Source organism: Marmota monax, unplaced genomic scaffold (genome assembly GCF_021218885.2).
Source record: "Marmota monax isolate L192 unplaced genomic scaffold, Marmota_monax_Labrador192_F-V1.1 WCK01_AAM20220418_F8-fsc00068, whole genome shotgun sequence".
NCBI lineage: Eukaryota > Metazoa > Chordata > Mammalia > Rodentia > Sciuridae > Marmota > Marmota monax.
The window spans coordinates 3749693-3770682 of record NW_026692352.1 but is presented as its reverse complement, the minus strand read 5'-3'; positions in this window follow the sequence as shown (position 1 = coordinate 3770682).

Genomic DNA, 20990 nt, shown 5'->3' with positions numbered 1-20990 from the left:
GAATAAAAATGAAGTCACTCATACTAAGAGTCAAATCAAACCTCATGTGTTATCTGGCATTCTATGAAATCAGGATTACAGAAATAACAGTCAAGTTTCTCAAACTGGCCAGTTTCAAGCAGCATTATATTGAGGTTCCCTTCCTTTTATTTTATTTTTATTACTATTATCATGTTTTTATTTTTATTATTTGATACTGCAGATTGAACTCAGGGGCTCTCTACCATTGTGCTACATTCTCAGTCCCTTTTATTTTTATCTCAAGACAAGGTTTCCCGGGCTGGGGATGTGGCTCAAGCAGTAGAGTGCTCCCTGGCATGCGTGCGGCCTGGGTTCGATCCTCAGCACCACATACAAACAAAAGATGTTGTGTCCGCTGAAAACTAAAAAAAATTAAAATTAAGACAAGGTTTCCCTAAATTCCCTGGGCTGGCCATGAACTTGCAAGCCTCTTGCCTTAGCTTCCTGAGTCCACTGGGATGACAGGTGTGTGCCACAGCACTCAGCTGTATTTTAATCCTTACACAAAAGAAGTTATCTGAAATAACCAGATGTTAACAAGTCACTTATCTTCCTATCTGTTTTCCTGTAGCTACCTTTCAAAAAAAAGTAACTTTTTGAAATGATCAGTCCACTTTTTTGTTTTTTTAAAAATATTTTTTTTTAATCTTTTTTTTTTTTTTTAAGAGAGAGAGAGAGAGAAAGAGAAAGAGAATTTTTATTTATTTTTTTAGTTTTTGGCAGATACAACATCTTTGTTTGTATGTGGTGCTGAGGATCGAACCCGGGCCGCACGCATGCCAGGCGAGCGCGCTACCTCTTGAGCCACATCCCCAGCCCTTTAAAAAATATTTTTATTCTAATTTGTTACATATGATAGCACAATGCATTACAATTCATATTATACATATACAATTTTTCATATCCGTGGTTATACACAAATTAGAGTCGCACCATTTGTGTCTTCATACATGTACTTAGGGAGGGTAATGATGTTCCTCTCATTCCATCTCCTTTCTTACTCACATGCCCCTCCCTTCCCCTCCCTCTGCTTTGCTCTATCTAGAGTTTGTCTAATCCTCCCATGTTCACCCCCCTAATCCCATTATGAATCAGCATCCTTATATCAGAGAAAACATTCTAAGATATATAAAGCATTCAAAAACCTTAACGTCAAAAAACCCCACAAATAACCCAATCAATAAATGGGCCAAGGAACTGAATAGACACTTCTCGGAAGAGGATATACAATCAAAACAGACAACAATAAGTGTTGGAGAGGATGTGAGGAAAAAGGCATACTCATACATTACTGGTGGGGCTACAAAATGGTGCAGCCAATCTGGAAAGCAGTATGGAAATTCCTTGGAAAACTGGGAATGGAACCACCATCTGAACCTGCTATCCCACTCCTCAGTTTATACCCAACGGACTTAAAAACAGCATACTACAGGGACACAGCCATATCAATGTTTATAGCAGCACAATTCACAATAGCTAAATTATGGAACCAACCTAGATGCCCCTTCAGTAGATGAACGGATAGGGAAACTTTGGTATATATACACAATGGAACATTACTCAGCATTAAAAGAGAACACAATCATGGCATTTGCAGGTAAATGGATGAAGTTGGAGAATATAATGCCAAGTGAAGCAAGCCAATCCCAAAAACCAAATGCCAAATGTTTTCTCTGATATAAGAATGTTGATTCATTTTTTTTGGATTTTGTTCCTGCTTCCTTCAAGCCCTTATTCCTCTATAAAATCAACCTCTCAGGGCTGGGGGTGTAGCTCAGTGGCACAGTACTTGCCTAGTATGTGTGAGGTCCTGGGTTCAATTCTCTGCACTTTTAGGTAAGGAAGAAAACAAACAAAAGAAGAGATAAGGTTGGGCTCAGGATGTGGCTCAAGTGGTAGCGTGCTCGCCTGGCATGCGTGAGGCACTGAGTTTGATCCTCAGCACCACATAAAAATAAAATAAAGATATTGTGTTCATCTAAAACTAAAAAATAAATATTAAAAAAAAGAAGAGATGAGGCAAGAAAGCTAACCCTTCTTCTTGGTCACTGGAACATTTAACCTATTTATGTCCTAATTCCAGAATAGAAAATAAAACTAAGATCCTAAACTAAGCAAGATGTGGTAGTATTTGCCTATAGCCCCACCTATTAGGGAGGCTGAGGGAGGAGAAACAATCACAAGTTCAAAGCCCAGCAACTTAGTGAGGCCCTAAGCAATTTAGGGAGATCTGTCTCAAAATAAAAAATAAAAAGGGCTGAGGACTTAGCTCAGTGGTAAAGCGACCCTGGGTTCAATCCTCAGTACAAAAAGAAAGAAAGGGATAACACATTGTCTGGTTTGTCTCACCCTGCCCCATCTCCAGAAGCTACAGAAGCAAAGATCTTGAAAACTGTATGTAAAAGGTAAGGTCACTTCACTAGCTTAAGATACAAACTCTGGTCAATCTCCCTGCCCCCCATTAAGATCTGTCAGTAAGGATTCTAATTTAGCCCTTTGGAGTTCTTCTCCTCTGAACCAGAGGAGTGCTCAAAACCCCAAGGACTAGCTCATTTCAATCAGGGTCACTGTTGAGCACCAGTCTTCCTCTACCTCACTGCATAGAGCACCAGCAGCCAGAAACATAAGACCCCAAAGTCTAAGCCCTCATTCACACTTCTGAGTTCAGGCAATTTTCAGTAGTAGAAAATTCCAGAGAGGCTTCTAGGTTCTTAGCCCCAGAGTTGAACTCGATCATTAGTCCACAGCCCCTTTCCCATACCAGTGAGTTCTTTATTGCTCACCAGGGGGGCTCAAAAGGGATGGTACACTTATACATTGCTGGTGGGACTGCAAATTGGTGTGGCCAATATAGAAAGCAGTATGGAGATTCCTCGGAAAGCTGGGAATGGAACCTCTATTTGACCCAGCTATTCCCCTTCTCGGACTATTCCCCAAAGACCTTAAAATAGCGTATTATAGGGATGCAGCTACATCGATGTTCATAGAAGCACAATTCACAATAGCTAGACTGTGGAACCAACCTAGATGCCCTTCAATAGATGAATGGATAAAAAAAATGTGGCATTTATACACAATGGAGTATTACTCAGCACTAAAAAATGACAAAATCATGGCATTTGCAGGGAAATGGATGGCATTAGAGCAGATTATGCTAAGTGAAGCTAGCCAATCCCTAAAAAAACAAATGCCAAATGTCTTCTTTGATATAAGGAGGGCAACTAAGAACAGAACAGGGAGGAAGAGCATGAGAAGAAGATCACCATTAAACAGGGACGAGAGGTGGGAGGGAAAGGGAGAGAGAAGGGAAATTGCATGGAAATGGAAGGAGACCCTCATTGTTATACAAAATTACATATAAGAGGAAGTGAGGGGAAAGGAAAAAAAACAAGAGAGAGAAATGAGTTACTATAGATGGGGTAGAGAGAGGGGAGGGGAGGGGAGGGGAGGGGAGAGGGGATAGGAAGGGGATAGGAAGGGCAGCAGAATACAATAGACACTAGTATGACAGTATGTAAAAACGTGGATGTGTAACCCATGTGATTCTGCAATCTGTATACGGGGTAAAAATGGGAGTTCATAACCCACTTGAATCAAATGTATGAAATATGACATGTCAAGAGCTTTGTAATGTTTTGAACTAATAATAATAATAAAAAAGGGATGGTCATTCTAGCACTGAGCAGAATACAGAGGTATTGTAAGTTCAAGGCCAGCATTGGTAACTTAGCAAGGCCCTATCTAAAAAATTAAAAAATAAAAAGGACTAGGGAAGTAGCTCAGTGGTAGAGCTTCCTGTATTCAATCCCCTTACCAAAAAACAAAAACAAAAACAAAACTGAGCTTAATAACTTTGAGGCCTTACAAGAGAAGAAGCTAGACTGTTCATTTGTGCCCCCAGAAGCTTCAGTGTCCCCTGCAAATGTGTTACCTTCCTCACTGGACCTATATCTCATAAGATCTTGGAGAGGTAGCCTTTGTCAGCTGCTAAAGGCCCTGTTTATTCTCTCAGGGCCTCTTTACATTTGATAATCTCCAATGACTGCTGAAGCTGAGAGGGCTTTTTCCAAGGTGACTTGCTAAATCCTCCCACAAGGACAAAGGTTAAGCAGCTTTCTGCCCCTGTTACACTTGGCCTCTTCCAGGTTAGCACCTCAGAAAGAAAGTGACATCAATGTACACTAGTCAAGGAATTCTCCACTGTGCCAAGAGTTCTTTAGAAAGGCCTCAGGGACCTCTGCATGGAACAGGGAAAGGGAGACCAAGAGAAAGTGTCTTCACACATGAGTACCCTGGGACACACACCTCAGCCCCAAGAGACCCTCGCCTGGAGTGGCCTCTACTACCTTCATGTAGCCTTGGGGTAACTTTTCCTTTGCTAAAAGGACTCTGCAACTAAAATGTGTTTTTGGGGGGGTTTGTTTTGGTTTTGGTCCTGGAGATTGAATTCAGGGGTGCTCTGCCACTGAACTACATCCACAGTCCTTTTCATTCTTTTTTTTTTCTTCTTAAATTGACAGATATCCAGAATAATATTTTATTTTATTATAGATAACTCAAAACAGTTATAAAGTCAGTATGGTCACTGATTAAAATTCTATCATATTAAAGAACAAAATAGATATAACATTATTTCTGTTTTAACATATCCCTCTAATTTTACTTTCGTAAAAATTTCTGGCATGATGATTATTATAACTTTTAAATAAATGTAATATACTCCATGTCTGTCATAAGAAATGAAAATAAATCAGTGTGAAATACTTTCCTTTTCATTTTTTATTTTGAGACAAATTCACACTAAATTGCTTAGGCTGGTCTCAAACTTGCAATCCTTCTGCCTCGGCCTGCTGAGGCACTGGGATTACAGGTATGTGCCTAAAAAAATCCAAGTAAACCACAATGAGAAACTACTTTCACCTATTATTTATTAATTTATTTTTTATGGTACTAGGAATTGAACTTTGCTTTACCACTGAGTGATGTCCCCAGCCCTTTTCATGTTTTAAAATTTTGAGACAGGGTCTTGCTAAGTTGCTGAGGTTGACATGGAACTTTTGATCCTCCTGCCTCAGACTTCCTAGTTACTGGGATTTTAGGTGTACACCTTTGCATCTGGTTTGGGATGACTACTATTTAAAGGAAAAAAAAAAGGAAAATAATAAGTTATTGTCAAGAATGTAGAAAAATTGGACAACTGGTGGGATTGTAAAATGGTACAGCCATTGTGGAACAGTTTGGGGGTTCCTCAAAAACTTGAGCATAGAGTTACCATATGATCTAGTAATTTCACTTTGGTATATATCCAAAAGAACTGAAAGCAGGAACTCAAACAGATATTTGTATACCAATGTTCATAGTGGCATTGTTCACAATAGCCAAAAATAAATAACTTCAGTGTCCATCAACAGATCAATGGATAAACAACATATTGTATATCCCAAAAGTGAAATATTTTTTATTCTTTACAAAGAAATACATTTCTGTCATGTGCATGTATGAATATGACATAATAAATCCCACTATTATAATATACCAGTAAATAAAAAATAAAAAATTTCACTTAAAAAATGGATTTCTGATGCATGCTACAACATGGGTGAATCTTGAAAACGCCCCACTAAGTGAAATAAACCAGGCAGAAAATGACAAATATATGATTCTGTTACATATGTTCAATACAAAATTCAGGAAGTCATTATCTTAGATTAAGTTACTATGCTAGTCCCCAAGAAACTGGCTAAAAATCAGAATGGAGCCATTCATGCTAAAGTTCCAGTCACCAGGCTAAAACTGAGCTGTTTATCTGAGCTTCTGAGAAATCAGGATTAGAGAGATAACAGCCACATTTCCCAAACAGGCAAGATCATAAAGTTCTCTCTGCTCTAGTCCTTTCACATAAAAAGGTAACCTGATGTTAACCAGTTATTTTTCCATTATTCTGTCTGCCTGTCCCTGCATCACAGGAACAGGGACTTTGAAGTGACCAATCCACTTTTCATTTTGTTTCTGCCTTCTCAGTGCCCCCCCCCCCTTTTTTCTTCCCTTTTTGGTATCAGGGATTGAACCCAGGGTGCTTAAAGATCTTTTTATATTTTTTAGTTTTGATACAGGGCCCATGCCAAATTGTTTAGGGCCTTATAAAGTTGCTAAGGCTGGCCTTGAACTTGTGATCCTCCTGCCTCAGCCTGTCTAGTTGCCAGGATTACAGGTGTGTGCCACTGTGCCAGGCTCTCAGTCCTTTTCTATCTATAAAACTAAACTTCTCTACTCAGCTCATTGGAACACTTAATCTATTTTATGAAGTGTTGCCCAATTCTATAATAAAAAATAAATCCAATTAAAGTCTTTTGACAATGTGGTACCCAGAATAGGCAAATGCATAGAGATAGAAAGTAGAGTAAGAGGACTCTACTCATGGACTGGGGGAAGGGGAATGAGAGTTATTATTTAATGATTATGGAGTCTTCATTTGAAAACCATGAAAAAGTTTGGAAATGGATAGTGGTGAAAGTTGCAAAACATTGTGAATACACTTAATGACACTGAATCATACATCTAAAAGTGTTTAAAATGGTGAAATTTTATTTGTATTTTTTGGTAGCAGAGATTGAACCCAGGGACATATAATCACAGAACCACATCTCCAGCCCTTTTTATTTTTTATTATGAGACAAGTTGCTTAGGGCCTTGCTAAATTGCTGAGACTGGCTTTGAACTTGTGATTCTCCTTTCTCAGCTGCCTGAGCTGTGGGATTACAGGCGTGCACCACCACACCTGGCAAAACAGTAGAGTTTTTTATTATGCATATTTTACCATGCACACACAAAAAACATCCAGGTCACCTTTCTTTGCCTAGAAAACATGCAGAGATTTGATAGCTGGACCTCAGCTCAAAAGCCCTTTCTGTCAGCCCCCTTTACTTATTTTATTTATTTATTTATTTACTTATTTTGTGACAGGACTTTACTAAATCACTGAGGCTGACCTCACACAAGATCCTCCTGTGTCAGCCTCATCAGTGGATGGGATTACAAATGTGTACCACTGTGCACAGCATCCCAAAGGTATGATATCTGAAGGTGCCAAAGAAACTGTGGTTAGTTCCATCCAGTGGAAGCAGTGGCAGCAGCATTGCTTTCTCACTCCATGCTGTGAGATGAGCTGGTGCGAGAGAGACAGGAGAACCCTGCACACAGGAATTTCATACTGTTCCATCTACTCCATACTGCTTGGGGATGGACCTGGCCAGAGAGGCCTTTAGGGTTTATAGAATCTGTCTTCATGTGCAGATGAGAAAACAATGGAGGGAAGTAATCTGTCCAAAGTCACATACTCTCTTGACTCTGTGCAGTGCTTTCTGTCTTGGGCTGGGCTACTGAGAATGGACCACCTTGGGCAGGCAGGGTTTCTCCAGGAAACCCTGACTCTTGGGCTCTGAAGAGTCAATGACCTGTGACTCTTGGGCTCTGAAGCCTCTTTAACTGGACTAGGGCGGGGGTCAGGTCACTGAAAGCTAGGATGGTCCCACACCCAAATGATGATGAAGACACCTCTAGCAAGGTGCTGCCTCACCTCCCCCAAGCATTTCCCTACCCACACCCCACCTCCCATCCTGCCCTTCCTCCCATCTGACACTGTCAGTTACTTCCATAGCCTGTGTCCCCAGGAGATCCTTCAGGGCACAGAATAACAAGATAACTAATGGGCCAGGACATGTGGTTCCCAGATTATTTTATCTGGTCAGTAAACTGTTACATGTAGGCCAAGCCTGACTCAGGCACTGGTGAACATTGATTTGGAGGGCAGGCATGCCAGGACCCAAGGTCAGGAGGGGCCCCCAGGACAAACATTTCCTCCTATCCCAGTTGCTCTTTCAGGCTGAAATCGCCTGACTGAAGGACAGTGAGAGATTTAACAGAATCCTACTTTCAACCCCAAAGTCAAACGGCCAGTTTCCTTTAGAGCAATTCTGATAGAAAAGGTCTGAGGGCCAGAGTTAAAACCTCTAGAGCAATTGTCACAAAGCAGTGCCAACCACAGTGCTCATTTTGTTAAATTAAAAACTCTTGTAGGCGTGGTGGTGCATGCCTGTAATCCCAGTGGCTTGGGGGGCTGAGATAGGAGTTCAAAGACAGCCTCAGCAACAGTAAAATGCTAAGCAACTCAGTGAGACCTTGTCTCTAAATAAAATACAAAATAGGGCTGGGGATGTGGCTCAGTGGTTGAGTGCCCCTGAATTCAATCCCCAGTACCACGCTGCCCCCCCCAAAAAAAAAAAAAGAAAAAAAGAAAAAAAACAAAACAAAACCTCTGAGCTTCAAGGGTATTATCTCCACACTGTCTGGATTAGCACAGACAGCAGGGAGTCAGGAGGGAAAGACAGGAAACAGGACAGCAGATCCTTGTAAGGACCAAGGTCACTACAGGATGCCAGTTGGGTGAAAGCCTTCACTGTGCCTGGGGTTGGGCATCTGGGAGAACTTCATGACAGAGGGAGACTGCTAATTTGCGATTTAGGCCATCTATGGGAGTTGGGCAGGCCCAAGGATGGAAGTAGATGAGGGTCATTTAGTCAAAAGAGATGACTCTGGCACTGTCTAGGGATCTCAGTGCCTTGAGGGTTTAGAGTGAGCTGGGATGGGAGAAGAGTTATGGAAGGGTGTGGTGCTGGTCCCTGGCAGGGTTGAAGAATGGGGGTAGAATATTCTGTCAGGGAACCTCAGAGGGGAATCCCACACAGGTAAGTTCAGGGCTCCTTGAACTCCCGGGAAGTGAGGATATGAATCCTACCATCCTGGGAAGAGCCCATGGGCCTTGCTGGGTGGTTCTTTGCTTGCAGCCTGGCTGGTTGTTAAGAGATCTCCCTGATCTGGTGACTTTCTTCCTGATGGCCTGCTTCCTTGACATATACTTGATACCTACTCTCCTAGGACACTCCTTCTCTGCCTGTAGTCTCCACCACACAGCTCGGTGCAGCATGGGGACTCAGAAAGGGAGTAGGGTAAGAGTGCAGCTCCATCACAATTTAGAATCCTGGCAAACCAGAGCCAGAAGGGGCGATGGGATTATCTAACCCAAACTTAACCATTTTACCAATGAAGAACATAGAGAGGAGACTAAGGCTATTCAGCCAATTGGGAGCAGAGGTCAAATAGGAACCCTGACCTTCCAACCTCCAACCAAGAGTGTTGTTTCTCTACACAGGACTTTGCAAGAAAGAAATCAGCCTTTTGGCTAGAGCTGTGGGGATCACTTGATAAGTTGACTTGAGACACTGCATTGAAGTTAAATACAGTCACCTTAGGATATTCTCTGGAACCAGTCTATTGATAAGCCTCTACATGGTCATTGACAGTGTAGCCTTTTTTTTTTTTTTTTAATAAATACTTAGTATTTTGGCCAAGCCAGAATATTCTCATATTAATTTGTTTAGCTTATCATTGTGATATAGGATGGATGAGACTGGGCACCCAAGGAATTTTCAGAAAACAGGTTTATTTAACCTAACAGAAGTACAAATATTAAAAAATTCAGGTAAAGAATTTGTAGAAGTCATGAGTAATGCTGTGAACCCTCAGGAAACGGAGAAGCCCAGTTTGAGCACCAAAGAGCTGGGCCAGAAGGACAAAGTCCTGAGGAGTGGGTGGAAACAGGCCAGGTCGAAGCTGCAGACTCTGTTGTGATGGGGCATAATGTGGAGCTGGACTCTTGTCCTCTGCCTACCCCATGCTCCAGCCCTCTCCCTCTGATGGGCAGGCCTGGGAATGTCCTTCCTGTGGTCTTAATCACATGGCAACCTATAGGTTCCAGATAGCTCAGAGTCCACCTGGGCTAGATGTGCCCCTTCTCGTCCTTGGGTCCTTATCTGTAATGTGATGGAGTGGACTTGCCTGGAGAGATTGGTGGATGGGAGAGAAGGGACAAGCGCATCCATTCATTGGGGTCACCACTGCAAACTGGGTAGTTTTTCTGAGAAGAGCTGAAAAGAATCATCTTATCCTTTTCTCTACTTCTGAGACATTTTTTTGAAATAAGGCAAGAAGAAAAGGCATGAGTTTCAAAAGGACCGAAAATCACCCCTTAGTTACAACACAGAATTTACTCCCCCAGCTGACAGCAAACATTTTTGTCCACAGATAATCATCTGTTCCTGTGGCAGCCTTGGGAGAGGCCCCCTCTGAACTCTCAGGTCCATATTTCTTCTCCTTTATGGTGATCTCAGAGTGCTATTATTTTTATCCTGCCAATACTCCCAAAGGATCTGAGGGTTGACTCCTTTCTATCCTGTATCCCTGGGACTCAACAGTTGACTTGAACCAGAGAAAGCACCAAAAAGCCAATCAGTGGAGATCAAGTGCTCTGGACACAACTCATCCTCTCCCTGAATCTTTGGAGCACCTCTGCACCTGACTTTCCAGAAGGAAGCAGAAGCAGGTGGAAATTCAGCGAGTTTACACACAGGAGGCTTGAGCACTGGCCTCTGGGGAAAAGACAAGTCCAGCCGACCTTGTCAAAGAAAGCCCTAGGGCTCTAGGCCACCTCTTTTTGTTTGCTCTCTGCTAGCCTCCTAGCTTTTTTGGCTCAGCAACGCCCAGGATTCTGGGCATATTTGTTTCCAGCCTTCTAAAAATAACCTGGGCCGCCTAGTGCCTCCCAGATGTCTGAGCGCTGAGTCTGTGATTTCCCGGCTGGTAATGGGACAGCCCAGACATGGGCAGCTGGGGTGGCTCAAGCAGCTAAAGCCACTTCCTCTGCCTCCCACCCACCGCCTACTAAGAGCTCAGCCCTACCTCTGAACCCTTGCAAAGCAAAGGAGGGCAGAGGCTTGGCTGCTTGAGTGATAGGCCTCAGAGATTGTTGACTCCACTCCCTGCTTGGGAAAACCAAGATCCAAGGACTTTCCTAGAGCACTTGCACCATTAAGATCCTCCCACCCACTCCCCAGCACTCAGTTCATGCCTACTGCTGCCTCACTTCCCTCATGCTGCCAGGAGTCCAGGTCTCTGAGCTCAGTCTGACTTTCCCCATGACAGCTGTAAATTCCTAACAAGAGTGATGTCCCCAGGAGGTTCCAATGGTACCTGGAAGTGTCCAATCCAGAGCACACATTAGCAAATGTAGATTGGATTAAATTATGTAGTAGTAGCCAGGGCCATGCATGGAGTCAGGCTGGGGGACAGAGCTTTTGGATTCTAGTTTAGGTGTAGGCATTGTGACATTGTGTGTCCCTATCAATTTCCCTGGATGAGTCTGTTGAATTGGAGCTGGATGAGATAGTATCTTAGGACCTAGCCAGCTCTATTGTCTTGAGGCTATGAGTTGATACCCTGTTGGGTATTCCTGTCCCTTCCTCTGTTCCCTGGTGTGTGAGGAAGTTGGCACACCCTGCTGGTTCCACCCAGATCTCAGCTTTTCCTTCTCTGCTTCCTAACTTCCTAACTTTCTAAGGGCCTGGTTCCTGGCCTCTAGGCCCAGCTCCCCCAGTGGTGCTACCTCTGTCTCTGCTACTGGGTTCCCAGGGGTGAATCAACCCATCCCTTATTGAACATGCGACCTTGGGTAATGCCCCTTTGCTGAACTTCAGTTTCATCACCTCTAAAATAGAGATAATAGGGCTGAGGACAGAGCTCAGCGGTAGGGTGCTTGCCTAATACATGCATGGACTTGGATTCAATCCCTGCCTTAACCAAAAAATTATAAAAATTAAAAATAAATAAATGAAAATAAATGGAGACAATAAGATCTACCTTAGAGAAATAAGGGCAAAGGGGATCTCATATCTCAGGTTTCAGGTCATAAATCATCTGCTGCAGAAAGTCTTCTCTGACCTCCCAGGATGGCAGCTATTGTGCCTTTGATGGCTCTTTAGTTCTGTCCTTCTCTCCTTCATGCACACATTACATGGTCATTGTCTATGTATCCATCCTCTACCAGGTTGGTGTCTCCTCAAGGCCATGAGCCTTACCCAAGGGGCCTTGTTCAAGATTGCATGTTTAATAAGGGATGGGGGTGATTCAGGGCCCAATACAGTATCTTCACAATAAAATGCTCGAGAAAGCTTATTGATGGACAAAGTGAGTGAATAAAATCTGGAGAAAGGCAAAGGGATGTGCAGAAGTCAGTGAGGTGAGTCTGATTCAGGAGCAACCTGATTAACAGGACAAGTTCTGGGCATAAGAATATCAACTGCTGCTTGGAGCACTTCCCCCATTTTTCTGCTTGGTGAATTCATCCCTCAAGATCCCAGGCAGACATCTCCTTCCCTGAGAAATCTGATCACTCCCTCTGATGGCACAGTACACACTTCACTATAGGATTACTTCATGTGTCTGTCTCCTTGCTCAGGTGCTGAGTTCCCTAGGGCAAGACCCTATTGGATCTCAAAGCACTAAGCACTGGATCTGGTGTGAGTTCAACAAATGCTTAGAGAGAAAGAAATGATGGAAGAAATGATTTCCGAATGCAACTTGGAGTTGAACTGCTTTTTTTTTTTTCCTTTTTTTGCAGTATTAGGATTGCACCCAGAGGGCACTCACCCACTGAATTATATCCCCAGTCCTTTATATTTTGTATTTTGAGACAGGTCTATGCTAAATTGCTGAGGTTGGTCTGGAACTTTTGATCCTCCTGCCTCCGTCTCCTGAGTTGCTGGGATTATAGTCATGTGCCACCATGCCCAGCTCTGAACTGCCTGATTTTTAATGTCTCTCCTAGCCTTGAGGATGATGATAAATTACCAAAGTGAGAGAAGTGGAGGGGCGAGCTGTAGTCCTTCCAGAGCACCCTTCAAGCATGTGTGGGTTAAATGCCAGCTAGTAAGAAGGACTGATAAGGAGCAGTGAAAATATATTCTTGAATTCCATTTTTGTGTCTGGACTTTTCTCTCTGCTGAAGAAGGGCTGCAAAAACCAGACTTAGCATAAAAGTTTCCTGGGAATCCAGAAGATGTTCCTCAGCCCTTGATATAAACCCATTCACTTGTACTTTACACATTTAAGCCTACGGTGACCTGGTTGGGAATGGTTTAAAGGTTAAGTGGTGGGCAGTGTGGGGAGGAAGCGGCTGCTGAAGAGAGCCGATCAGGGAGTGCTCACCAGGGCTGCAGAAAGGGAGGCACCTGGAAGGCTGCTAGTGGGAGATAGAAAAATTAAGCATGGTCAGGAGTGGTAGTACATATCTGCAGTCCCAGCTACTTGGGAGGCTAAGGCAGGACGATCAGTTGAGCACAGAAGTTCAAACCAACCTGGGCAACAGAGTGAGAGCCCACTTCAAAATAAAATAACATTTTGTCTGGGAGTATATAGCTCAGTGATAGAGCACTTTCCTAGCACATGTGAGGACCTAGGTTCAATCCCCCAATACCTTACAAGGACAAAAAGAAAGTACAATATCACACAGGTGAAAGCACTTTGGCACTTCAGAGCACCATATGTTGGGACCATTTAGTTCAGGGTCAGGCCTCTTTACAAATAAATGTCCCTGGATACATTACTGTATTCTGCTCTGGGCAAGTCATTTTCTGGGCCAAGGTCTCCCTATCTTTAAAATGAACAGTTTTCATCAAGAGATATAAGGGCTCATGATTCTCCAGGAGTTTCCTCATGGGAGACCTCTGTTCCCAACCATATATATCAAATGAGATTTCATCAAGGTCAAGACCCCAGTCTCCAGGGTTTTGGGGTAATAATGTTTTCCTGCCACAAACCCCAAAGAGTAGAGTCTGTCCTTGGCAGAAGGCAGTATATAACCCACTAATGCTGCCTGGGTTGGGCCCACAAGGAAAAGCAAAACTGTCCAGACGCTGGCACAGAGGCTATGGCCCATGGTCTGATTGCTACAGAAGAAGTTAAAAGGAAGCCTGGCTCTGGTGGAAACGGAAGTGCCTGAGGTCTGACGGTTGCTCTCTGCATGGTCTCCGAAGCCAGGAGGGAAGTAAAACTGGGCATCTGGTAGCTTCTTGCCTGAAAGCCCACAGGACAGTGATAGATGAAGTCTGGTGCAGAAATGCTCTCTGGTCTATAGCCCTGGTCTAGGCCAGGGGCCATCCTTGGAGAATAGAATGGTTCAGAGTTTTGGGGGAGGGCAAAGGGAAAATCCTGAAGCTGGGTCACAGTGTTAAGCAAATTTCTGTGCCTCTTGGGATCCCGATTTTCCATTTACAAAAAAAAAAAAAAAAAAATGGATATGGTTTGGGCAATAAGGATTTCTGGAATGGTGAGTACTAGGGATACAGGGACAGCCTGAGTAAAGGAACCTAGCCTGTTACCATATTGGCAAGGGAATCATAGCCTGGTGACAGGGGATCATGGGTTAATCATGCCTGTGCAGTTCCAAAAAGCTTTGGACATAGAGCATTTAATGGAGCCAAGGGGCTCAGGGAAAGTTCCAGAGAGGATTGGGTGGCTTGTCACCAACACACAGCTATCAGTGTCCCAGCTGAGGACAGGGTCTGGAAAGAAAGAGGAATTCAGAAAAGGATGTAGCTAAATAGAAGTTCATTTATCTTATGCTTAGTGCTATCATTAAGATTTGAACAAGGTTCTGGAACCCTGGGGGGATTAATTCTGAGTTAGGGAAAGGAGGAAGGACAGAAGCAGGGGTTTTTAGCTGGCATTTAAAGGATGAATGTGAGCTTATCAGGCAAAGAACAGGGGAAAAGGTGTTGAAAGGAGAGGGAACAGCATCTTCAGAAGTGTGAAGTTGATGAAAGCACATGCTACGGTTAAGTGTAGTGGCTCACACCTGGAATCCCAACAACTCAGGAGGCTGAGGCAGGAGGATCACGAGTCTGAGATCAGCCTGGGCAACTTAGCAAGACCCTGTCTCAAAATTATGTATATATAATTGAGCCCAGGGGATGTGCTCAAGTGGTAGCATGCTTGCCTGGCATGCACGGGGTGCTGAGTTTGATCCTCAGCACCACATAAAAATAAAATAAAGATGTTGTGTTCACCAAAAACTAAAAAATAAATATTAAAAAATTCTCTCTCTCTCTAAGTAATAATAATAATAATAATAATAGGGCCCAGGGTTTAGCTCAGTGGTAAAGCTCTTGCCTAGAATACATGAATCCCCTGCACCACAAAAATAAATAAATAAATAAATAAAAACAAATACAAAGAACTTGATGAGTTGCTGTTAAAGTACGTTTGGGACAACAAAATGGGCCTGAGAGATGAGCTTGGGTAGGTTTGCTGACATCTCTCCGTGAAAGGCCTTGAATGTCATGTTAAAAGGCTTGGGTTTAATTTGGAAGGTAGCAGGGAGCCATGGAAGGGTCCTCAGCAGAAGAGCACATAGAGAGAGAGCTTGCTTTGCTTGCCAGGAGGGCAGAAGGCAGGAGTGCTGGCTTGAAGTGACTGTAGGGAGGCAGAGGCAGGAGTGACTGAGGGTGTCAGGTGTCAGGCCTAGCCCCTGTCAAGAAATTGAAACTTTTCCGGAGTCTACAGAGGTATGGAGGAAATGAGAACTGAAACCTGGCCCTTCTGTGGCTATGGCAGGTGTGGTCAACAAGGGAAGTGAAAGGGTTGGGATGACTGGCAGCCTAACCTTGGTAGCGGGTAGCTTGTGGAGGATTGCAGAGACCTGGTCCTCAGGCTGGAGTCCTGTTTTAGCATGTCACAAGGTGAGGGACTTTGCTCTGAGGGAAGCCAAGGGGCAGTGTGCCCAAGTCCCTGCCCCTTGTTCCTGACCTCAAGAATCCTACTTCCTCAATCCCCAGCACCAAAAAAAGAATCCTACTTCCTTCTACCAAGCTTTTGCTCAACTTGTTCTCCTGAGATAAGCCTTTCTCTGGCCCCGCCCCTACCTTTCCAGCACCCCAGGGTTCCTGCCAGGTCCTCCAGAAAGCCTGCCCCAGTCACTGCCATTCCTGGGCTCCCTGTAGTCCTACTGTTTATGCAGCCTGAGCGGTGACTGTCTGCCACAGGTAGAGGTCTGTTGTCTTGCTTAAAATCACCTCCTACCCTCAGTGGCTGTTACCTTGCTTCAGGTGCTCCCCCCACCCCCACAAGAGTACTTGGGAGTGTCAGATTAGTCAGAATCACAGCCCTGAAGCATCCAAAGGAGCCAGCATTATGTATGCCTGTCCTAGAACGGGGACATGGAAGTTCATGGACTAGGTGGTTTTTCTTCTGGGGAAAGTCTTGACCTGACTCATGTGAACAGCAGATCCAGGTGGAATGTCCTGTTTTAGTCAGGAAGAGGCTTCAGTGAAGGGACTACTGTACTGAGGTGTGGCTAGACTAAAGGGACAAACAAAAGGAGGGCGAGGCAACCAGTCAGACACTGGCAAGAATGGGAAACTTACCCCTAGGAGTGAAGGGGGTCAGGAATCATTGCAGAAGCCCAGTGAGAGGTAGTAGGGCTGCTGGCAGGAAGTGTGATCAAGGAGGGAGGAGGCGGGGAAAACCCTGACCTCTCTCTTCTCTCATACTCTAGTTTCCTCCTTGTCTGAATCAATGCATGTGGAAGTCAGTTGGCAAGGGGGCCTGGTGGTGCAGACCCCAGGAGTCAGCCCCCTGAGACACTGTGTGGGGCTGGGTGAGGGTGCAAGTGGAGACTTAACAGTCTTTAGAAAATTAGCTCCTAGACAGAATATCTGGATAACCCAATGGCCTTGATACAAGTAGCTTACCTGTGATCAGCACTGGATTGCAGGAGGTTTTACCAGTTGCTCCAGAGGGGAAAGGTGAAGCTTCACTTTTACATTTATTCTTCTACCATCTAGAAAGAACTCTCTGGTCATCCTGGGCATGGTGGTACACAACTGTAATCCCAGTGACTCGGGAGGCTGAAGTAGGTAGAAGGATTGCAAGTTCAAAGCTAGCCTTAGCATTTAGCAAGGCTCTAATGAGACCTGTCTCAAAATGATTAAAAATGATAAATAAATAAAGAACTCTTTGGTCTTGATGGTTAAGAACTAGAGAGTTTGGACTGTGGGGCTCTGTGGCAGAAGACTCGCCTAGCCTGGGCGAAGCCCTGATTTCTCTCCCCAGCATTGCCAATAAACAGACAAACAAAAAATAACTAGTCAATGATGGAGCCACATGGCCTCAAAGGTGACTTTCCCAATACCCACAGTGACTGAGAGTGGAACACAGTGGAAGGAGGTGTTGTGAGATGGTTTCCTAGAGGAACCAATATCTGGATTATGCAGTTAGGTCTATGTAGCTATAAAAGCAATAAACTAGTCAGTCTGACTTAGAACTTGACCCACACTTTTAGCCAAGACCACAGGCTGAGTGCTCAATGGGCAGAGAGAAAAGACATTAGAATTAGTTTGGCCCAGCCAAGGCATGCTGTCCTTCAGACCCATTCTATCCTCTTCTTAAGGGTCATTTGCTCATAAGCCTCTCCCTAACAGAAGCAGCAGATGGACAGAGGGCTGGCTATGAGCCAGCAGAAGACAGGCCCACATAGACCTTTAAGTACACCTTCCCTCAGCCTGTCAGAGCTGGCTGTCTATACTCCTGGTCAACCTCTGCATCTTTAAGCTTTTAAATCCATTCATCCAGCATGCCTGCTGGGTGCCACACCTTGTCCTAGGTTCTGGAAACAGGGTGACAAATAAGATTTCCCAGAGGCCTATGGGGTGGGGTGTTTGTGGGGATACTGTTAGGATGACTATTACAGAGCATAATAAATACATACAGTGGCACTGCTTTTAAAATTTAAAGCAAACATCCAAGAGGGGAATCCAAGGCCACAGTTCACCACTGGAGGCTCATTTCCTTAGATTCTCTGTTCAAGACTGTCCCCAGACATAGCTTGGGCCCATCTAGCCTGTGGTTTGTGCTTTCATGATTCCTCTGTTGGGAGTACCTCGCTCCCTGTCCCACTCCCAGTGCAGCTTTCCTGGGTCCTCTCCTTTAGGTTGGAGGCAGGCTTCCTCCATTTGGAACTACCACAGCACTTAATCCTGTGCTTTGGAACTTCTTACTCAGCCTCAAACAATAATAAGGGGTTTCTAGACCTTGTCTCTTCATCTAAATTGAGAACTCTGTTTAATCCATTTTCATTCTCCCCTCCCTGAGCACTACTGATGCAGTACCTATTTCCTCAGTTAAATTTGGCAGTCCAGTTCCCATGAGGAGGGGCTGGTGAGTCCAGCAACTATGATGGAGTGGTTAACTTCAGGACACGACACGGGAACAGGGCCGCCTGGTAGTCCTGCTTCTTACTAATTGTGTGATCTTGGGCAACTTACTTAACCCCATCTTTAAAATTGAGATAATGGAGGTTGAGAGAATCACTGGGTTAAAACATCAAAGCCCTGAGAGCTGTGCCTGGTGCTCTCTAAACATTCAAAAAACGTTAGCTATTATTATTATAGCTATTGTAAGGAGCCAGCTGGGTGTGCTTGTAAACAACTCCTGACACCCAAGCAGAGCTAGTGCAGACACACACATTGGCTCAACACACAGCCTCACTTGCAAATGGGGAGGGCGGGGAACTGTAACCCCATTTTAGACATGGGCAGAGGCTCAGGAAGTCGGGGGCATACATTCATATAATGAATACCTTTCTCAAGTGGGGGCTGCATCTTGGTGCTGGGGATTAAACCCAGGGCCTCACACATGCTAAACTGGTGCTCTAACACTGAGCTATACCCTCAGCCCCCAAGGGAGGTATGTTTTATATGAGGCGATTCTTAAGTCTCAGCAAGTCTGGGAAAAGGTGTGGGATCTATACTAGGACAAGCATCCTGATATGTTCCAAGTGTAGATTGGGCTTATGGGGGATGCTGTGTTCCTGGGGCAGTTCAACACAGCAGTGCACAGCAACAGACTGGCCTGATCAACTGGGTACAAATCTGTTTGCCACTTATTGGCTCTGTTACTTGGGCAAGTTACCTGACCTATTTATAAAATGGGGCCAATAATAGTACCTGGGTTGTGAGAATTAAATTAGTTATTTGCATGAAATGTTTGGAGTGGTATCTGCCAGATAGTAACTATAATAAAGCTGAGTTAGTATTAATATACCCAGTGTAGACAAGTATCAGACAGAAGGCTGGGGGTGGTGGATTTGATGCTCCTCACCCTAGAATTGGCTTTGCCTACATCGTGGGTGGCATCTGTCTCTTCAGGGAGACTCGCCACCTGTTCCCTTCCGCTGGAAGAGCTTTTCTGAGCCAGGGAATTCCCTCCCATGGCGACTTGACAGCAGCTCCTGGCATTCTGATACCAGATGATCTGCCCACAGCAGTTGAGTGAGAATTAGATCACGTCTCACAGCAAAGTTTGCCTGGGAGGACAGGCAGGTTTAGGAGCCGAGGGTGTCCACTTAGGAAGGCTGGATACAGGAGGGGAGTGCAGACCCTGGGAAGCTCCTCTCCACGCCTTGGGCCTGCTTTGGCTGAGGGTGGTGCTGCAGACAGGGGAAGGGCGGGTGCCCAGGGAAGACAGGCATGATGCCAGGGTGTCTGCCAGCCCTTCAGGACGCTCGTTTTGGCTTCCCTCCCTCTAGTAGGGAGCAGGGAAGCTGTTTTGTTTAGGCATTTTAGGCATCAATTGGGCAGGCTGTGGGAAAATAGGCAGGCAGGTTGCCTAAACTGAGCAGGGCTTGCTCTCCTCACAGGTCTGCCCACACAGTGGTGGCAGGGCTGCCACATCCCATTGTGCTTTCCCTCGCCCACAACTCCATCTTTCTCCTCTGGTTCCTGACTGAAGCTCCTTCCCTAGCTCAGTCTCAGTGTGTGTGTGGGGTCCTCTCCATGGAAGGGGCCCACAGGTTGGTAGGAAGTACTCTATGCCTCCCAGGCTGGGCCTTGGAGAAGTCTCTAGTGGAACCTCTGGTGTTACAGATGAGGAAACAGTGGCTGAGGGAGAAGCAGGGACTTCCCAAGTCCTCACAGTGAGTCAGGGACAGAACTGGAACTATAATCAGGATCAATCTCCCCTCACCATGGGAATTCCTCTTTTTATTTTTTAAATTGACAAACAAAACCAGAACAAAATGAAGGAATGCTCATACAAGGGAAAACTCACATTTGAGGGCTGGCATGGTTGCAGGCACTTTACATAAATATTCCCACTTAATTCCCACCACAAACCTGCAAACAGTCATTCTTCCCCTTTTATAGATGAGGGAACCTGGATGAAAAGAAGTTTCAAGACTTGATCAAGAATCCAAAGCTAGGCAGAGGAGGAACCAGACATCTAACTCAGGGTTGCCTGACTGAAAACCCCAGAAACTTCACCCTTCCACCCACACCTGACTGTTCTACTCATTCGTGCCTGGTTTTCAGAGCTGTAATTAATCAAAGTGCAGCTCCCGGTGGAAGGCTGCCGTCAGCGTCCCACATAGGCATCACTTAGCTTTCCCTGCTGCATCCCAGTCGGCAGTCTCTGGCTTACATGGCTCCTCAGCCCTTTACAGATCATATGCTTGATATTTCATTTAATCTTCACAACAGCACACCTGGGAGGAAGACAAGACATTCTACAGATGTAGAAACCAAGGCTGAGGACAGTGATGTGCCAGAGATCACATTCAGAAAGTGCTTGGCAAAGATAGGGCTGCAAGTCTGGTTTCCTGTCTCTTGATGTCAAAATCACGTGTCTGCCAGCTCCCACCATAGCCTGGAGATGAGCTCTTCATCCTCCCTCATCCCCTAAATTGTAATATATACTCCCTGGCAGGGGTACCAATTGACCAGATCATTACCTGCCCCATTGCCTGCTTCCTAGGGACTTGCCTCTGGCCTTAGACTCCTGCTACCTTCTAGTGGGGCCCTGAATTCCTATGATTCTCCTGGCCTTACATATCCCCCATTCACTGCTGTGATCTTTAATCAATTTTGTTAAGACTTGGAGCTTTTGGAGATTAGGGCCCGAGTCTCACCCCATAGACCTTCTCTTGACTAAGCCCAGAACAAAATACTTAAAAAAAATTAATTTATTATTCTAACAAGGTATATATAACAGCAGAATGCATTTTGACTCATTGTATACAACTGCAG